This window comes from Amblyomma mixtum, chromosome 1, assembly GCF_055824585.1.
Source record: "Amblyomma mixtum isolate Tamu chromosome 1, ASM5582458v1, whole genome shotgun sequence".
Lineage (NCBI taxonomy): Eukaryota > Metazoa > Arthropoda > Arachnida > Ixodida > Ixodidae > Amblyomma > Amblyomma mixtum.
In genome coordinates this window covers 196,412,991-196,433,428 of record NC_143012.1, presented here as the reverse complement: position 1 = coordinate 196,433,428, position 20,438 = coordinate 196,412,991, and positions in this window count along the sequence as shown.

Genomic DNA, 20,438 nt, shown 5'->3' with positions numbered 1-20,438 from the left:
AATTTACGTCCTCCTCCGAAAGTTTCCAAGTTTGACCAAACCAGAATACACAGAGCTTGATTAGTCAAAAGGGAAAAATTTTCTAAAATTTTGGGGGGGGTGCCGTAGCACGGTGTATGTCACAGAAAGCCACCGCCCGTGAGAGCACAAAGGGAAGGTGGAGCTGCTGAACACACATACAAACAGACAAAAATGATTCTCGCTAAAGCAAAAGAACAATACAAATTTGCATAGCGGAATAACGTCTGGGGAGTCATGAAAGGGCATTACACGGGAAAGCTTCGGCTGAGGCCATCAGCGTTTCCATTACCTCGCACTTTACTGCAACGCATGTAAACTGAGTCCCGCAATGCCAAGCTCCAAAATTTCACTCTCATTTCGCATAGGAGAGTGTAATGAACAAAAGACAAAAACAAGCATTAAACTCAATATGAGATTATGCGTCATATCCGCCCCTTGCGCGGCCGTGGTCCGACAGCTGCTTTAGCAGATAAGACATTACATAATGCTAGGAATTCTAGCTTGCATTTCTGTACAGAGAGTTAAATGAACAAAAAGAAACAAAAGACGGGATTATTCCTCGAATCCGTCTGCAAACGGCGTTGCGATCAGAGGAATTTACTGCTTCCTATTCTTCAGCCGCCCCCTGCGCGGCCGCGGTCCGATAGCTACTCTAGCAGGTGCAAAATTACACAAGGCTAGGAACTTCAGCTTGGGACCCTGCACTGTTCTTCGTCCAAGTCTCGCGGTTCTGAAGTTTAGCTTACGCTCAGAAAGCAGAATGCGAGAAGGGAGCGCACGAGTGCGAATGCCGTGCCAGCGAATCTGCCTCTCTCGGATTGGGTTCGCGCGTCGCGTCCCCTTAGCTTGTGTTCTCTTCAAGCGGCGCGTGCGAACTCTGGAGCGCTGAGGTGCCAAATTGGGGCGGGTAACCGGTTGTCCGGTTTTCTGTGCAGCAGTCAACATGAGGCGCACTTTCCCCTTAAGTAACTCTTCCCGTTTGGCCACCTCTTTACGCTGCCGCTCCGTGGAAACCCTCGCTGTTGGTTTGCGGGGCGCGCCACTAGCCATCGCGGAACCGTCACAGGTTAAGTCGTCGGCGTTCGCCTTATTGTCAGTTTGTGATCCAGCCTGCTCTGGCTCACTACCGTTAGAGTTTATAAGGCTTACAGGGCCACGTTTGCCCTCTTCACCCGCGTGCTCTGCTGGCTCTGCGAATTCTGGAGCCTTCGAACTGGTGAGGACCTGCGCAGCGTTATCTCCAAAACTAAGGCCCTTTTCTTTCGGCAGCATATCCAAGCGGTTTGATAAAATCGAGGGATACTGCATAGGCAGGTTTTGGGAGACGGCTGCCTCGGTCAGACGCAGCTCGAGCGGGCTCTCGATCGCGACGCGGGCAGTAAGTTGGTCGTGTTCGATACCTTTCCTATCCTTATACTGGCGGTACAGCAGGCCAGAACGGAGCTGGAAAGGTATGTTCTTCCGTGAAACACCCATGTCACTTTGGTGACTCAAGTTTCGTAGAGTCTGGTCTTTCTCTTGCTCAGCGGTGAACGTTTCTCTGTCCACACGAAGGAGTTCGAGAAAGCCATCTGAGTGGGGCAACACTAGATTGGAATTCAATTCCTCACCTAGCTCCAGGTCATCACTTGCGCCTGATTCGGAAGACTCACTGTAGCTTGCACTACTATCGGTGCTCTTAACCCCTGTGCTAAAAGTGAGTAAGTCCTGGGCTGGCTCGTCATTAGGTAGCGCGGAGCCGTCACAGTTTAAGTCGCCGGCGTCCGTTTCATCGCCAGTCTTTACTAGAGCCGGCTCTGGCTCACCACTGTGAGAATTTATAGGCTTCGGGCTTACAGGTTCAGGTTTGCCCTCTTCAACCACGTGCTCTGCTGGCGCTGCGACCTCACGAGCCTTCGAAATGGTAAGGACCTTCGCAGCGTTATCTCCAAAACTAAGGCCCTTTTCTTTCGGCAGCATATCCAAGCGATTTGAGAAAATCGAGGGATGCTGCTTAGGCAGGTTTTGGGAGACGGCTGCCTCGGTCAGACGCACCTCGAGCGGGCTCTCGATCGCGACGCAGGCAATTGGCAAAGACACGCAGTTTTCATTGACGATTTTAATTTCACTTCGCGCCGAAACCTCCTGATTTAATGTCGAATTCCTCTCGGCGCGCTTCGCCAGTAAATTTTGCAACTCCAAACGCATTAAAGCAAGTTGCCTTTCATCGGCTTCCTTGAGACGAAGATATTCTTTTTCTATCCTGTCAGCCTCTTCCTTAGCGGCTTCCTTGCGGTAAAGGCGTTCTTTTTCAATCCTGACGAACTTCTCCTTACGTTCCTTTTCAACCCTGTCGGCCTCCTCCTTAGCGTTCCTGATTCCCTCCTGAATGACTTCCCAGGTCTCCCAAATTTTGTCACCCTCCTTAGCGCCACATTCCTTAATAGCCTCAATCAGCTGCGGCTTTCTGTGACTCTTCCTGGCCTCAATACCCAGTTTTTCACACAGCAACATCAACTCTGGCTTCTTTAGCTTGCTCAAATCCATGGCAACTTCCGAACGAGGACTTTCAATACAAGCTGCTACGTGAAATGCATAAGCGAGCACGTGCAGAAAAACAATCTACAGGAAGTGATAAATTTCCAGAGTTATCAAGCCTGGCAGATTCTTAAAGAAAGTCAAGCGCTCACCACTGCTGAAGCCAGGACCAAGCGTGGAAGATCCCGCCGCTGCCAACCAGTTGATATATTTGTCGATGCTAGAAGCGTGTCCCACCAGGCATCGGGTCCAAGAACACCGCCGCTGTGCCGAAGGAGGAAGGAAACGTGGGCCGGAGACGGGGAGTAGGGGAAGTGAAGAAAAAACTGTATTCACATATTTACATTATTTACATAGAGCGGGACTGAGAATGGCTCTCAGTGGAAGGGCAACGTCTTCGTCAACCGTAGTCGACTGGAGCTAGCAGGCTTCTCTCGGCCACACTCACGGCCGAGTTAAATATCGTCCGGTTTCCCCAGATCCCTGGCTGGGGAAAAATGGTCGACGAGCACTGTCCAATCGGATGGACCGAAGGGGACCTCCTTGTTACCGCCCACGGCTGGGCAGGTGCGAGCTTGTCCACTCTGCCGCAGCTGGGTCGAAGAGAGGGGAAGATTGCTGACTCATCCAGCCCCGCGGGGAAAGGAATCTCCTGAAGTCTCTCAGCCGGGGAATGAACTTGCCTCCCCGCCGATTACCCAGAACGCGAGTCGGGGACACAGAATTCTTCAATTATCCGCCAGCGTGACGGCGCCGCCAGGTCGCCTCCGCATTCACGGTGGTTGCTCGGACAATAGCTCCTGGGCCTCGCCTGCCTTCGTCGCCGCTGCACTCCGTTCAAGGAATTTCGCTGGGGTTTTGGCTGACAATGGCCTTTGACATCCCTGCCACACTAATCCGCTGAGGCTCGGAGGGGCATTCCAAGCTTCTCACTTCCCATGGTCGTCGCGAGGTTGTCGACCTTGGCGATTGTTCACGGTAGCGGCTTGATCGGGCCCACGTGGTCCGAAGTGGACACAGGTGTGACGGGAACACACAAAGAGAACCGTCATTTTTCATTTCTTGACTTGGTCAGTGACCCAATTTTCCTTTGTGAATAAATAACACAAAGGGAGTTAAAGGGGGGGGGGGTAGAAACACAACAGCGCCTTCAGAGTAGAACCAATTACACGGGAAGTAGCGGGAAAGGGCACAAGCATTAAACACTTCCCCTGTCTTTTAGCAGAGTCAGAGTCAAGCCTGTTTCCAGCCAGTAATGTTCCCTGTCCGTTTTGGGGTTTCGTCTTAAGGCTCGTCCGTAACGACGCCATACAAATTTCATGCCATAGCCGCCGCAGTTCAATTTCTTCACTCAACCAGATCTATTTATGGGATATTATTCTCTGATCGCACTTGTGTGGTACAGTTCGCCTTGAAAAGGAAACCGGGTCATGTTATTCGCAAACTTTCCTGGTGGCAAAAGCTGCGCCACTCGCAACCTTCAATCCAAAAGCGGAACCCGATATGCACGCGTGCATAACAGATACGCAGTTCCTGTACAACACGAAACCGCAGCGAGCTGCCTGGCTCGGTTGTCCTCGTTGCAGCGACAGTGGGCGCACTAGGCACAATGCAGCATGGCCGATGGCGCTAATAATGAGGACACACCAAAAGAAGCGGCTTTGAGTTGATTTGGTGTGACTTGCGAATGTGTGGTCGTCCCCACAATAGCGTCCCCACAAAAGCGTATTTTTTCAGTTTTAATTATTTTAGCGCTTATGCCAGGGTAAAATAGTGCTAGATCTGCCAATTATATCCATTTGTGTTATTCTTGCTGCTGTTCATGTCCAGATTAAGGGTTCCCGGCTATCAGACAATGGCATACGAGATTTAAAATATTGCGCACTGAACATGATCGCAAACATGAGGTGAGCCAGAAGCGAAAAAGTGAGTCTCGTACAAACTGAAGCAGTATTGTTGGCGGTCACATATATTATATGATATCGCACACATTTCAGTGATATAGCCTTTGAATCAACGAGGAATCTAAATTGGCTAGAAATTGCAGGTGCTAGCCAGAAAAACATTGCCTTTGGCAACGGCTAAAGGAAACACGTGCCGAAGTTGACACCGCTGTCGTTGCTGGCAGTTCTTCAGGTGGCTGCAGTGTTGTGTTTCACACGCCTTTCGCAAAAAGGGGGGGGGGGGGGGGGGGGGAAAGCGGGCTCTCAGGAAGCGAGAAACAGGCAGGGCGGGTAGGGGGGACCAGAACAGTATAGTGATTGCCTACCCTGCGCCGGGGGAGGGGAAAAAAAGCACATCAATTAAAGTCGTCTTTTCAGGGTCTGAAATAAACAAAGAAAAACACTTTTTCAACAGCGGCTGGCCCTTCCTCAGCCGGTTTTAGCAAGGTGACCCCGCGTGCAAAACACCTGTCGCAAAAGCCCTGCCTCTTTATCTCCGCGTCGCAAAAGCAACGGCAACATTTTCCTCGCCCCATAATTCTTGTGTGGCTGAATCCCCATTCAGAAGACTTGTCGCGCCGAAATCAGCGCGTGTTTCTTCTTCTCACTATATTGTGAACAATGTGACATCACCACAGATTGTGAGGTGAATGCAGGCTAAGATTTTGCCCCTCCCAACTTTGCGCAGTTCGCCAGAGCAACCTTAAATCTCCCGCTGCTTCAAATGCTGTTGATTGCCACCCTAATATTTTACTTCGAGGACATGTGGATAACGCGAAAACATTGATATCAAAGAATGGGACCGTCAGCAGAAACACGAAACCCACTTTAACAACTTCAACAAGTCTTGGCGCACTTAATCAGCGCAAGCTATGTTAGTCATACAGTAGCTTCAAAGAAAGCACAGCAAAAAACTTTTGCTTTCATTTTCGTCAAAAAAAAAACAGCATGACTGGCAGACAGGCTCGAATATCTTTGCTCTCGTGGATGCTGTTTAGAAAAGCAAAGCTGCAGCACGGGTATATCTGTTGCAGCTTTCAATAGTGAGCAGACTAAAAATTCAGGGGGCACTTTGACTCTCTAAAGTGCTGCAAGGCGAAAGCGTTTCCTGGCGCACTGTTTGTTTTTATTTCCTTTTTTATTTTTCATATTTTTTTATTCTTGCTCCTTTTCTTGTTTTTAATGTTTTTTTATTTTTATTCTCATATCTTATTTTGTTTCTATTTTTATTTTTATTGTCCTTTTCTTGACTTTATTTCTTTTATTTTATTTATGAAACCTATGCATTCACTAGATGCGCCTTTATTCATGCTGGGACCTTGAGCCTTCTTGGCGGAGTGGTAGCGTCTCCTCTTCAAATGCCAAAGGCCCTGGTTCGATCGCCACCCTCGGTGCAGTTTCTTTTTAAGCAGTGACTCCGAAATGCGGACAAATCTGCCGACGCGTCTGTCGAAATTCCTTCCGACGCGTCTGTCGACACTCCTGCCGACGCGTCTGTCGACACTCGTGCCGATGCGACTGTCGACATTCCTGCCGACGCGTCTGTCGACACGGCTGCCGACGCGTCCATCGACATTCCTGCCGACGCATCAGTCGACACGGCTGCCGACGCGTCTGTCGACATTCCTGCCGACGCGTCTGTCGACACGGCTGCCGACGCGTCTGCTAACGACAGTATGAGGCATTAAAGGCTTTCGCCTTAAAATTGGCCGGCGCTTAGCTTTGGTTAAGCCTTGCAGGTTGCGAAAGCGAGCTCAGCGCCTCTAACGGAAGGAACGCGGCGCGTCGCGTCTATAGAAGGAACGCAGTGCGCCGTGTCTACAGGTCACGCTTGGCTACCGGCCACCGCTGCGCGACGACTCGACTTGGTAGCCCATCTCTCACCCTTGTATGACGTCACGCTATGACGTCACTAGGCATGGTATGACGTCATAGGTCCTTCTAAATGTCACACGTGGCCACCGGCCGCCGCTGCGCGACGACTCGACTCGGTAGCCCATCTCTCACCCTGGCATGACGTCAGAGGTCATTCTAAAGGTCAAACTTTGGCTACCGGCCGCCGCTACGCGAAAGGCCGTTCATGAGCGTAGTATTGCTTTCGCAATAAAAACTGGCCATAAATACGATACAGGGGTCACATGATGAAAGACCTGGAAGAATGCCTTCAAAACGGAGCCCTGAGCTTGGACGAATTCGTAGAGACTACGCAGTGTTTTTGCGAAATATAGCTATGCGGCCGTGAGATATCACGGTGTTGCGTAGTGCTGCAAATAAGCACGTACATTAGTGTCCTACAATATGCACGGGCTACAGTGGATGAAAAGGCCGTACACTGTACGGGCTTGTTTCGAGGCTGGGCAGCTGATACGAGGCTGGGCAGCTGATAAGGGACAGTCGTGTCGAAAGCTTCGGAACTGAGGGCTTTAGAAAACGGACAAAAGGGCTGGCCATTTTGAGCGGGGCTTTTGAGACATGGCTTCTGACATTGGGAGATTTCGTGCACCACCCTCCGAGCCCATGATGAATGTAGCCAACAAGAAGTGGCCACAAAATTTCCTCTGAGCCCAGGGAGAGCGCCTGCTAGCTCCATCTACGGCTTTGAGTTGCGGTGGGGTGCGAGGTAATGGTAGTGCAATTTTCGGCGATACAAGCGTGCAGCTCCGTAGTTAATATTCGTTCTGGGGTCTTTTTGACCATACCACTTTGTTACAGAACCTTCCTCGCCTTGTCCAGAAGCTTAACGCTGATTGTTTATCTTATCTCAAGTATTTGGTTGGCGGAAAGCAGAATACATTTTGCTTTATGTAAGGGAACGCTAACTATACTGGTTCAGGTGCAGCCCTGCAACTTTCATCAGAATATTTTCGGCACAAAGTATTAGCTAATGATAAATAAATTAAGGCACTCTGTACACTAGTGTGCGGTGTCATGAAGGTGTGAGTCTATTGGTAAGCCTGCAATAGTTCTGTGCACTGAAAATTTTTACACTGTGAGTCTATTGGTAAGCCTGCAATAGTTCTGTGCACTGAAAATTTTTACACAGATTCCTCGCATTGCTCTGGTAAGACTGAGGCTTTACATCACGCTCTTGACGTTTGCTCAGCGGGCGTTCACTAGGTCAGTGTTTGCCGTGGTGAAGATGGTAGGCCTTCTCAGGGCAGCCTCAGATTCCAAAGGCTGTATATTTCGAGCCATGACAAATTGTACTGCTTTTCACATGAAGAACATATATTGCTTTGCCACATGCAAAAAACAACAAAAAACTTGAGCGGACACCTAACCTGCGCCTTAAGTGTATGAAGCGAAAGTGTTAATGTATCTCTTCAGAAGCCTGGGGTCCTCTTCCGTATCTCTTCGCCTAGGTTCTGCCTCCCTGCCCATGCATGCGGAATTAGTCATTGTCTACTTTACATCAGAGATCGCGGAGAGCCTTCATACCACTCCTGGATCATTGGTGCAGCGGTTAAGCGATGCGGTACGGTAGGTGCCTGTTTCAAACACAGCCACGGGTGTTGCTTGTGCCTCCCACGTTGCTCTCTTCGAGCGAACTCTCGCGACAAATCATTAGTTCAACTGACACCTGCCTGTGAAGGCAGTTTGCTGACAGTGCCGTGGGCAGGATGCGATGACCTCACAAGATCACGTGACCTCAGTAGCAGCAGGACCAACTGCTTTTTCGCTCACAGTGTCGAGGCCGAATTTTCTGCAGAACAAGAACCGTAGCGCTGTGACGTTAAAACATCCCATTAAAATTTGCAGGAAATTGTTAAGCCATAAATAGGCATATCTCAATTTTTCCTTTATCTAAAATGATTTGCAAAAAGCCGGGAACTATCACTCCAAATGTTCTTAGTAGACAAACCCCGCCTGCCCATTTTTAAACACTTTGCAGCGCCCACGTTGCTATACCTCAGAGAGAATAACGGCTGACTCCCGGTTGCATTTATAAAATCATAGTTCAAGCACGAAGCAGTTCTTTCCTGTGCAGCTGGACAAGTTGAAGCCTCGTTCATTCACAAAGCCAGAAGCACCAGCTGCTGTGGCTGAACTACTACAGCGCTTTACAACCATAACCGCAGGGTACTGAATAACAACCACGCTGCGCATAAAGCGTGGGCGTACTTTCTGTGCACATGACCACGATCTTTTCTGCCATTTTCTATTTTCCGCATAGAATATGATCAACCTGTTTGAAAATGAAATACAGCCGCAAAAGAGCTTGCAGTTCGCGCACCTGCAGTTCCCGCACCTACGGGGGACTTAATGACAGGCGAAGATGGTCAAATGACATTAAATGCACAAAACTCGTGCTGCAATTATATATCTGATTGGTTTATTGGGGTTTAAGTTCCCAAAGTGACTCATGCTATGAGGGACGCCGTAGTGAAGGGCTCCGGAAATTTCCACCACCTGGGGTTCTTTAACGTGCACTGATATCGCACAGTACACTTGCCTCTAGAATTTCGCCTCCATCGAAATTCGGCCGCCGCGGCCGGAATCGAACACGAGTCTTTCGGGTCAGCAGCCGAGCGCCGTTATTACTGAGCCACCGCGGCGGGGCAATTATATATCTGAGTGATGCGCACTGCTTCCGTTATAAGTGAGTGATTATCTGACAGAATTCTTTATTCAGTCCGTACCTTTGGCCTCTTAAATCTACCGGACACCTTATGTTGAGATGTCCTCACCCACGTACCCTTTTCTCTTCCCGACAGAATAAGTGTAGTGTCATCATTATGGGCCAATGATGCCTGCTTATTTCGCAGAATTTCTGTCGAGTAGTTTTGTATGTAATCTATGCACAACGGGCTGCGTATGGTATTAGTAACAGGCATGTAATGTCAAAGGTTCGCCACTTGAGTAAACGCAGTTCAGACATCAGTGAGTCATCAATAGCTCTACTTCACACGATATGCACGTCAACTGAATGCACGGAATTGTATAGCGTGTAATAAAATGACATAACGTTCACACTTTTTGTCACGCTGCTAGTTCAGACTCCTGCTCAGATATAAAGGCACCAACCCCTAAGTATAAAATATTTGACCAGCGTTTCTATTGATTCTTGTTACTGATGTCACTACGAGGGAAGACGCAGTGGTGGATCGATATTATGTTTAGGTATTGGTTCATTTATATCAGAGCAGGGTTCAAAACTAGCAACGTGACAGTGATTGAATGAACGTTGTGATGTCATTTTTTGTAGTGTGCTTCATTCGCGTGTATTTTGTATGAAGCAGAGCTTATGGTAGCTTGCTGATGTCAGAACTTCGCTGGCTATACTGGCCAACCTTTGACGTCACATGCCTGCTACTGGCTGTCATATGCAGATCATTGTGCACGCGAATAGATCAGCCTTGTATATGTTACAGAAAATAAGTAACCAGCGATAGCCGGAATAACTTTTTTGAAATGTGACTGATTTCAGGAGCTAATTGCAGCCCCATAAAAGTACGTGAACAATTAGAGTAGCGATCGATTACTATTGCATCATTCCCCTTGAAACTTTTTACCGTTACACAGATATACTCGGACTGTGCGGCTTGCTTGATATGATATGATGAGCTGTATTTCGATGTTTCCGTCGCTAATTTTCCCACGTTTCTGTGTGAAGAGATCAGTAGCAACACTGAAGATTATCTATATCAATGCTAAAGTAGTACTTTTGTTTGAGCTAGTCGGCTTATAACTAAGGTTGACTCTGAGGATGCGCAAAACAAAGAGGGAGAAGGAACGCACATGAAAGTAAAGGGAAAGGGGCCAGGACTCTCGAGTGCCTATTCCATAGTTTTCTTGTGCCTCCCTTGTCTTGCCTATTTGGCGCCATCCTCATAATCAGCTTTACAGATGTACGCACTGGAGATGCTTCGATGCTCGTGTCTTAGCCTTGTATGAAGCGCCGTGCGTCGTTGTTGCTGGCGCTTTGACCAGGCGCTGCGAGTAATGCCAAAGAGAAGCTGAAAACAACTGTCCCTAAGGAATTTCTTGGGAACATCAGATGCGGCCTCCGCTCCATACGTCACCGACTGAGACTAACCAAGGGGCATAAAAACAGAGGGGCGTCCAACCGAGGGGCATAAAAACGTGCACCAGGACTCCTGCAAAGCATCTCTTCGGAGAAGCTCCTATTGCAAGACCTCAACATTACGATCGCGGCTCAGCTCTATTACCAATATGCACGGCTTGCCACCACCTCCACATGCAGATACATTCTCCAAGAGCTTCGTATTTACCACTAAGGCATGACGGGGCTGAAACCTACCCTTCCAAGGACCACCCCAGCTCGCCTCCTGGTCTTCATTATTCCCTAGAAATATGCACCTTGACTTCCATGTGGAAGACGCAAAGCAAGATGAAAGCACCTGCAATAACGCTGCGATCAAGACACAGCGCGGTATACGCGGACGCAGCTGATCACGCCCTCCATCCTGCTATGACAGCGGGGGTGACAGAGGTGAACGGTACCTCCCTTACTAGTTGCACCCTACGCGCAACCTACACACAGGTGGCCGAGGAGATAGCCACCGCGCCTGCTGTCCTCACCACAACCACCGCAACCAATTTAAGCGACTCCAAATGCACTGTCCAAAACTACGCCCACGGCCTGATCTCTAGTCGTGCGTAGCGCATTCTAATGCACAGCTGAACTTCCCATTTTGTCAGTCTCATATGGGACCGACCTCACTCCCTCCTAGCTGGCAACACTTCCGCCCATAACACTGCCCCGCGAGTTAGCCTCCCGGTAAGAGGCAGGAAGGCATGCCAATGATGCCCGTAGGGATACGCTCACCAGGTAACAAGAAATAACAGAAGCCTATCGACTGGCCCGTCACACCCTGCTGAAAAAAAGTTCTATGATCCAATAACCTCATAGATCATTCATCATAGAATATCATACAAACTGTATGACATATCATACAATCTGTATGATATATCATACAATTCGTATGATATATCATACAGATTGTATGACATGTCATACAGATTGTGTGATATTCTATGATGAATGATCTATGAGGTTATTGCATCATAGAACTTTTTTTCAGCAGGGCAGCTACCCGGCGGGACGCAAGACGCACTCCAAGGCCCAGGAGCATGCTTGGTGCCGCCTGCAGACCAACTAAAAGCACCACTCCAATCTGTACACCCACATCTACCTCGACCGCTACTTCATTCCGTGTAAGCGTTGCTCCGAGCCCGCAAAATCTAACGAACATTGTATGGGCATGTGCGCAAATATCAACACCACGCTGTAATATCCATACCATGCAGCAGTGGGAGGCACAGATGCGCAGCTCTAGCCCTGCCGTTCAAGCGACGGTAGGCTGCCGGGGCTCAAGGGCTCCCAGCCGTCTGACTGCCTATGATAAAATATTGATCAATCAACCAATCAATACTACAAGTTTATACCGACAAGTAGAAGTGGAAGTTCATGAGAGATTGACGAAAAAGGCACTGAAATGCCTGACGAAGTGCCATCCCCCTTCCCACCCCCCTATTTTACACTTGATCAGAATGAATGGCAAAGGAGAACGAGTCTCAATAAAGCGATCAAAGAATCAATCATTCTTGTGTAGAACCATAATTTGGACGGTTTAATACCAGCTGGTAGAGCTCCAGGTGTCACCTTTCAATGGTCATCCATTAAGCCTGAAATCGACGAATATCAGTCAGCGCAAGAAAGGTAAGACCGAAAGAACAACACATACACAGCGCTGCGTCTGGTTTTCGTGGCGCTACAGAAGCCCATGTAGTCATCATACATTATCCTCTGACACTAACAAACGGAGCAATAGTGCAGGTTTCCTTGCTTTATGCGTCTGCGTGAGCTATGTCTCCGCCATCGTGAATTGGGTCGAAACCGCTGAGTTGGGTGTAGTGGTAAGTTGCGGCTCCATCTGACAGGACAAGATCTCTACAGAGCGGTCACTTGATATTTGTGAGGACGGGAGCTGCCGTAGGAGACGGCCGTGACCCGGTCATTGCCCAGTCATGGACAGTGTCTGCTGATAAGTTAAGGCTTTCGAAGCTGCGCTGTTGGTATGTGTTTCTGGGAAAAAGTAACTGATTACCACTAGTCGACTACAGAACAAATAATTGAATCACCCAGAACATTAGCGTTCGAAAAGCTAATCAATTAAATTGCAAAATTTCATGAAAAAGTTTTCTATTACAAGTAAAAAACTACTTGTGATGCATTGCGTAAAAATATGAAATAGATGCAAAATATTTGGCAGAAATTCTCCAAATATGCTGGCATCACTTTTCCCCAGCACTGACACTACACTTCTTCCGCACTATAGGGAAGAGAAAAGGGCATGGGGGGGCATCGAATTTGAACAGGAGATGTCCCGTAGTCGTAACAGACCAGAGGTATGGGCTGTATAAAAAGTCTAGTCAGATAATCTGTCACTTATTCCACATGCTGTGCGCATTACGGAGATATTATACTTGCAGCGCAAGAGTTTTTCCGACTAGCTCTTTTAATGTCATTTGATCATCGTCGCATATCACTACGTCCCTCTTAGGAGTGCAAGGTGGAAGTTCTTTTGGGGCTGCATTTAATTTCAAACTGCATTGTCGTAATATATGCGGAAAACAGAAAATGGCAGCGAAGAAACGCGGCGATGTGCACAGAAACTGAGCCCACGCTTTATGCGCAGCTCGCTTGTTATTCAGTACCCTGCGGTTATAGTCGTAAAGCGCCGTAGCAGTTGTGCCACTGCAGCTGTTGCTTCTGGGTTTATGAATGAACGAGGCAGCAATTCGTCCAGCTGCAGAGGGAAAGATTGCTTCATATACGAGCTCTATAGTCTACATATGTGCCGTTGGTTTTTACTCCGTTAACGGTATACTATAGCCCTCTTTCGGCGTGAAAAAAGGGGGTCTGTGTGAAGCCCTCCTCCCTTCCCTCTCACCTCCCCCAGCGCTCCTGGAGGAAATGTATCTGTCTCGCATATCTCGGTGGACACCTGAACCTCGCCGTAAGGGAAGGGCGGAAGATGGGAGTGAACGAAGACATCGTATTCCCTAGATGCGCCTTTGTTCCTTCCAAACCATCGAGCTGGCATGGCGGAATGGTTAGTGTGATCGTCTCGCACTCCGGAGACCCTGGTTCGATTCCCGAACTCGACCAATTTCCTACTCGGTTTTATTTATTTCTGTGGTTTGACTAGAAAGATTAATTAGGCTAATTGCTTAATTGACTAATTAACTAAACTGAGTTCCACTTACTTCGAGCATCACTATACCATCCCTTTTGTTGGTTGCATGGTTACTAGCCAAAGTACAATTGGCCCCGTTTGAAATTCGCGCGCTGTGAGGTCACGACCGTTTCGACCAATTGAAAAGCGTGACATATCTGTCAACAACTCTCACTTGCAACGATGAGGCATTAAAGGCTTCCGCCTTAAAATGGCTTCTTGGTTTTCAATGAATATACCAACCCGATCTCTAAGAGGATCGTGAAATCCCGTATAGGGCTTTCGAACACGACGCTAATTCCGACTGACTCATGCAGCTTGCCTTCTCAATAACCAGTGAAGGGTATGCATCCTGTATGACTTTCATTCACGAAAATAAAAGTCAAAGCCAACGCCTATCACAGTGATCCCATAAAACATTCCTTACCGGCTTCTTTACGAAGCATAGCTTTTGTCTAACCAATGTTGGGCGAATTGTCTGGGAATGAAAAAAGACGCAGTCATGCCTAAAAATTCAGGACGAAAGTATTTTTGAACGAGAAAGACTTTATGAGCGCAATTTTACCATATATTTTAAGATTTCACTACAACAATCAATATATGCGAAATCTTCCGCGGGGAAGCATGAATTTTTTTCCTATTAATGTTTTTGTTTTTGCTATCGTCAAAAGCATTCCCAATAGGTTTTTTATGCCGTCTTAACTGCTCGATGCGAGTGACTGAAACACTTTAAAAGAACTTTTTTGCTACATATAGGAAGAATGGACCATTACCTTCAATATTTCTATACCACTACCTTACAGTTTTCCAATATTCAAAACTTTTCTCCAAAAATGTTGGACATGTGCAGCAGCTAGTGCAGCCGCTAGTATAGTTACAGTGTGGTATGGTGTTAAGAGACATCTACTGGCCACCAACATTTCTTCAAAGCTTCAAGAGCCTCAGCCAGCTCATGCTGAGCTACTTCTGCACAGCGGTACGATTTCAACAAACACACGCACCGCTCATTACGGTTGCCCCCAAAGCGGAGCAGCTTCAATCAGAATTGATACCAGATAATTCAGTGAACTCTTGGTGCTGCTGAAGATAATTACAAAAAAGTTGGTCCCAAGTACCCACGTAGTGCAATCCTATTCTGCAGTGATAACATTACGGAAATCAAATTAAAATCAGCTGAAGCTAAGGGCACGGCTAAACTTGTTATTTGAATGGAAATGTGTATCTTAACCGCTTCAATTTACTGCATTCTTATGAACCACAGGAGGTTGTACAATTAGCTATGAAGTGTTCCCATGTAACTTCGGTGAATATTGTAACCAATTTCCACAGCGTACGTGAACGGAATAGCCTGGATTTTGTTGACAGCCATTCTCTGCGTGTACTGCTCCCAATTCTAATTTAGACTGCCTGCTGTTCTTTAAAACGCACTGATAACGCACAGAACGCAGGTGTTCCCAGTTCGCCTCTATCGAAATGCAGCCGTCAGGACCTAAATTCGACGCAGCGAGCTTAGGCTCAGCAGGACGCATAGACAGTAAGCCTCCGTGGCAGGTTAATGCAGCTTCACAAAATATTGTCGCGAACCCTTGTAGTGTTTGTTTGTTCATTCTTTAAAGCTGCCGGCACTCCGCTTTATTGCTGTGTTGTGCAAGGCGCGACCAGATTTATCTCGATTTACCGCGTCAAGGCGGAGCCGATTCTACGTTGTTCCAGAATGTTGTGGTAACTTTGAACTCGTATCTCGAAAGTTCGCTGTCAGCTTTATATTGAGTGCTGCTGAGAGCGACAGGAATTCTGTTCGACGACCGCCGAGCACACTTGATGCTACGCCACCGCCGAGTAACTCCGTTCTTTGGAGGTGCAAGTCAGACTAATATGGAGTTTCGTTCGGAAGCCCTCTTCGCTGTCTTCCTACGCACCCGACTGCCATCACGACTACGCGACATTATATCAATGTTTTATTTTATACATTAATGAAAAAAAAAACATGTAGGAAGACTTACGCTCCACCTTAGAGGTATGACAATAGCGTAATAAGTTAATTCCCATACATGCAGAATTCGACATTCTATACATTTATAGATGCCTGGTAGTCATCACATCCCTTCTTTAGACCACCTCGGGTTCTTTTAACGTGCACTGACATCGCACAGTACACGGGCCTCTAGAATTTCTCCTCCAAAGTTCCGGAGCCCTCCACTACGGCGTCTCTCATAGCCTTAGTCGCTTTGGGACGTTAAACCCCATAAACTAACCAACCAACATCCCTTCTGGCGCTGTGGTGCAGCGGTTAAGCGGTGCGCCACTTTCCTGGGATGGCAGGTGCTGCCGTCGGTGAACCTTGTACGACCCAGGTTGCTCTTCCCGAGCTACTAATTATCAATTTAACTGCCACCTGTCACGGTGGGCAGTTTGCTTAAGATCCGATGGGCAGGTTGGCGTGATAACCCTAAAAAATTCTGGCGCGTTGTTCACCCTTCGTTAAAGACCTCGGTAACACTAACTGACTCTAGTGGAGTTTCCATCGCTGAGTCTGATTGTCCAATCGTTTTGAATATTATATTTTGGAAGAATTTTGCCTTTTATGAGGGGTAATTTTTACCAAATACACCCTCCTATAATTATTTGCGGATGGATGCAATTGTTATTGATAGTTGCGGTATTGAGAAAATAACTGTCTTTGGAGTTTTCTGCAATTCCAGGTGTTTACTTCATTAATGCCAAGTTCCTGAAGGGTACAAAGGTTTACTCAACACTGTGTTTGTTATTAATTTTTCAACAGTGCATTGATGCAGGTGGAAGTCCTGATGGCTGGCGAGCTGGGAAGTTGGTTCCACTTCATAAATTCACTAGCGCTGCTTCCCCATATAACTGCCGCCCAATATTACTAGCCAGTATCTAATGCAAAATCTTAGAGCACATTCTTGAGTCCTAAATTTTCCACTCTCTTTATTCAAATTCGTTTTTCTCACATGTCCAACACGGTTTCCAAAAACACTCTCTTGTGAAACACAACTAATTGCCTCTGCGCAAAAGCTCCACGTAAACCTTGACCGCCGCTCACTCGCAGATTACATTTTCTTAGATTTTGCCAAGACGTTCGATAAAATTTGTCACGAACTATTAAAGTTAGCGCTACTTAACCTTGAATGCAAAATAATTACGTGGCCAGAACACTTCCTTTGTCACCGTTCTTGGTTTGCGTCCTGTGACAACCATACTTGATCTTGTATCACTGCCAACTCTGCAATGCCTTAAGGCTCGGTTTTGGATCCCCTTCTTTTCCTACTCTAATTTAAAGACTTACCACAGCATGTTACTTCTAGCATCTATTTGCCGATGACTGCGTTGTGCTTCGAGAGATCACTAGTGACTAGTATGTTAACACGTCACGAAGTGATCTTAACGCTATTTCTGGTTGGTACGCTTATGTCACTTAATAGCAATAAATGTTAAATCTTGCGCGCATCTGGTAGTGAGTCACGTCCAGCTGCCTACCATGTTAGTAACACTATCCTTGAGTCCATAACATCTTATCGCTATCTTGGCGTACATATTCAGAACTAATATGGCCCCTTCATATTAACCATATGATATCCAAAGCTAATCGAATGCTCGGACCTCTGCGAAGTAATTTTTCTTCTGCCCCCGTATCACTAAAATTGCTCCTTTACAAAACACTAGTCGCACTTAGCTTGAGTGCGCCTCCTCTGTATGGGACCCGAGCTCTGCTAAGCTGACTCACTCGAACTTGTTCAAGAGTAATTCTACTCGCTCCATTCTTTATAACTACAATCGGACTGCTAGTATCTCTTCAATGAAACAAACCCCAAGTCTACCATCACTTGCCTATCACCACTATAGTTCTGGCCTCTGCCTTTTTCACAAACTATACTTCCATAAACCAAACCAAACCAACTTCCATAACATCCACCAACGCAATAAACTAATCTCTAATTCGTCCTATCGATCTGCCCGCATTGACCACTCTCACAAAGTTGGAATTATTTTTGTCGCACTGATTCCTGTTTCAACAGTTTCATTCCACGCACATCACAAGATTGGAACCGCCTCTAGTCAATATCGTCGGCTAACAGTTCAATATCTGCTACACGTCTTCCGCCTCGTTTAAAATGTGGCGCTGGAAGCTAAAACAGCGTAAACGAAAGCTTGCAACTGTGTCGGGCTCTGCAACGGCGACAATGAAAAGCGCGGATGGTCATCACGCGTCCCATAGGTAAGGGGATAGTTGATCACGATGATGATGGCGATGAAAGACTTTTATTGGTACAGGCAGGTATGATTGGACCGACTCTTAAGGAGCCGGCACTCACAAACACTAGGTGGGGTCCCCAGTACGGGACCCCAGTGCGGTCGGCCGCTGCACGGGCGTGATCAACCAGGGCCTTTTGAACTTGTAGGCCAGAAGCAAGCTCGCCTTCCAGTCCTCCCGGGTGGGTTTGGAAGGGGGGGGGGGGGGGGGGGGCAAGGGGACAGCCGGGTTGGAGTGGCAGGCCCACACCATGTGGTAGATGTCCGAAGACTTCTCCGCACAGTGCGGACAGCTGCCAGAGAAAGAAGGGTCGAAGTGTTTGAGAGCTGCCGGGCACAGCAAAGTATTAGTATACAGGCGAAGCAGAAGCCGCTCCTCCGCCTTTGAGAGGCCTTTACGCCCACGCGCTTTCTCACCGGGCATTCCTCTCCGATCCCGAAGATCAGGAACTCGAATTCACTCCTAGTTACTCCTTCAAAGACATTTTTTTATTCTACCAAATTGGCCACGGCCTTTATCCTCGCCGGTGTAAAGAGATAGCTGTCCTTGTGTGATTATGCTGCTCCGCAAGCAGCTGCTAACGCCGGAGCGCACGAACATTTTCTACGTCACATAAGTTGCTCCAGACCTTCGCATGTGTGCACGCAGCACAAAATAACCGCTTGCTATCTCACCAAGTGGATTTTTGCCTGCTTGAAAAAAAATTACAGTGATGATATCGCGCGAAGCTCGAACCGGATGCCTAAAAGCACGCAATAAAACGACAACGGCACAGGTTTCTTTTCTCTCCAGTGCCGACCCTTGCCATCTTCAGTGCCAAAACTCAAGCGAAACAGAGGGCGCAGTACAAGCACGCACGCTGCCACTGACTAAACGACAAGAAAGGACCTACATTTAGTAAACGATGAGCTGTATAAGCAGTTGAGCGGCTGCTTTTGAAATTTTACTCGAGATTCATGACAGCCTCTTCATCAAGAAAGCACGATAGCAAACGACGGACCTGGTCGACCGAACCAAGATGAGAACCAGAAGCTAGAGGCACGGTTTTGCCAGACCTCCAGCTAGTTTTGCATATTGTTCATATTGAATTGAATATGCATGCAATACTAAATACATCTAATGACAACACGTTATCATGTGGTCCTGCATTGTGACTAGTAGCTCCAAGGACAACTGCACAGACGCATTATTATCTGATTTTCTATATTGACTTGCCGCGCGCAACAGAAAATCTTCTGTACTTACATAGCTAGTGCTCTGGGAATAATAAATTACGAACGATTTTGTACCGGCAGTTTCGGTCTCGGTCAGCGCCAGCTCTGGAGTGCACATTGACGTCAAGGCCAACCTGCAGACCCCATCTGCCCTATTCTGGCGACGTCGGCGTTGCTGGAAAACAGTAGTTATCCCTGTGAAGAATCACTAGGTTGAGTGACGTCAAAATAATCGGCGCACGTGCACCTTGACGTCACTCGATTCGAGCGGAAATGCCGAGCGGCTGCTCGGACAACATTCAAAATAATATTAAAATATGTTCCACTCAACGCTTGCGACTGAAAGTTGCTACAAGGCTTTTTCTTACGCCCGTGAAACAGTAACATCATTTGGTCGCGTTTGAAACTTTGGGCCGTACCCCTTTGAACACTGTTGGTGCTTGGCGGAGGCTCTCGAAAAAGTTTTCTTGCGTCGGTTTTCCGCGCCGATATTGACCACAGATGTTGTGTTGAGTGAGATATAATGCAGGGAGCTGCAATATTACGGCAACTGAACTAAAAAGTGGCGCTAAAAGTGGCTTGTAACTAACTAGCGATACTGCACTCTGGCTTTCTCAGTTTACTTGCAGGTGCGTTCCGAAGCCAAAACACCACAAATACAAAAGCTGCTTGTGCATGCCAATTTAACTGCTATAACTGCTGCCTCCCTTGTTTGCAGGCCGGTCTTCCTCTATTGTGTTCCTTAGAAAATGTCTGCATAATTTTATTTACTGCTCAGAATTCTTTGCTGTATTTTCCGAATGCCCCTCAAAAGAGCAGCACTAATTCAATCATCGCTCTTTTGTCCTCCATCTTCATTGCTCTGCTTTGCTCAAATCTGGTCCCACTTAAACTGGCCCCCGCCTCAGTTCTTGTGTAACTTGCATTTGGCAGGAATTTTTCTTCAAGCCTCATTTTCCTCCTGCGAATAAAATCCTGCTTCTAGAACTCTGATATCCTTTTCATCCCGTGTTGATACTGTGCGTAGTGTTAGGATAGCTGTGTATCCCGGAAGCTTTATTGCTCTGCCTGCCCTGCATGAGTACACATCAAGCTACATTTTGTTTTTTTTCCTCAACAATGCCTATAAGCCATTATTTTCATCGCCTTGCAGTGACACTGTATAGACCGCCAGCATGACACTTGCAGCTTTGGATAAGAGATGCAGGCTATTCTACTGTGTGCTGTCACATTCATTTGCTTGCCATCTGAGGCGCATGATGTGCAC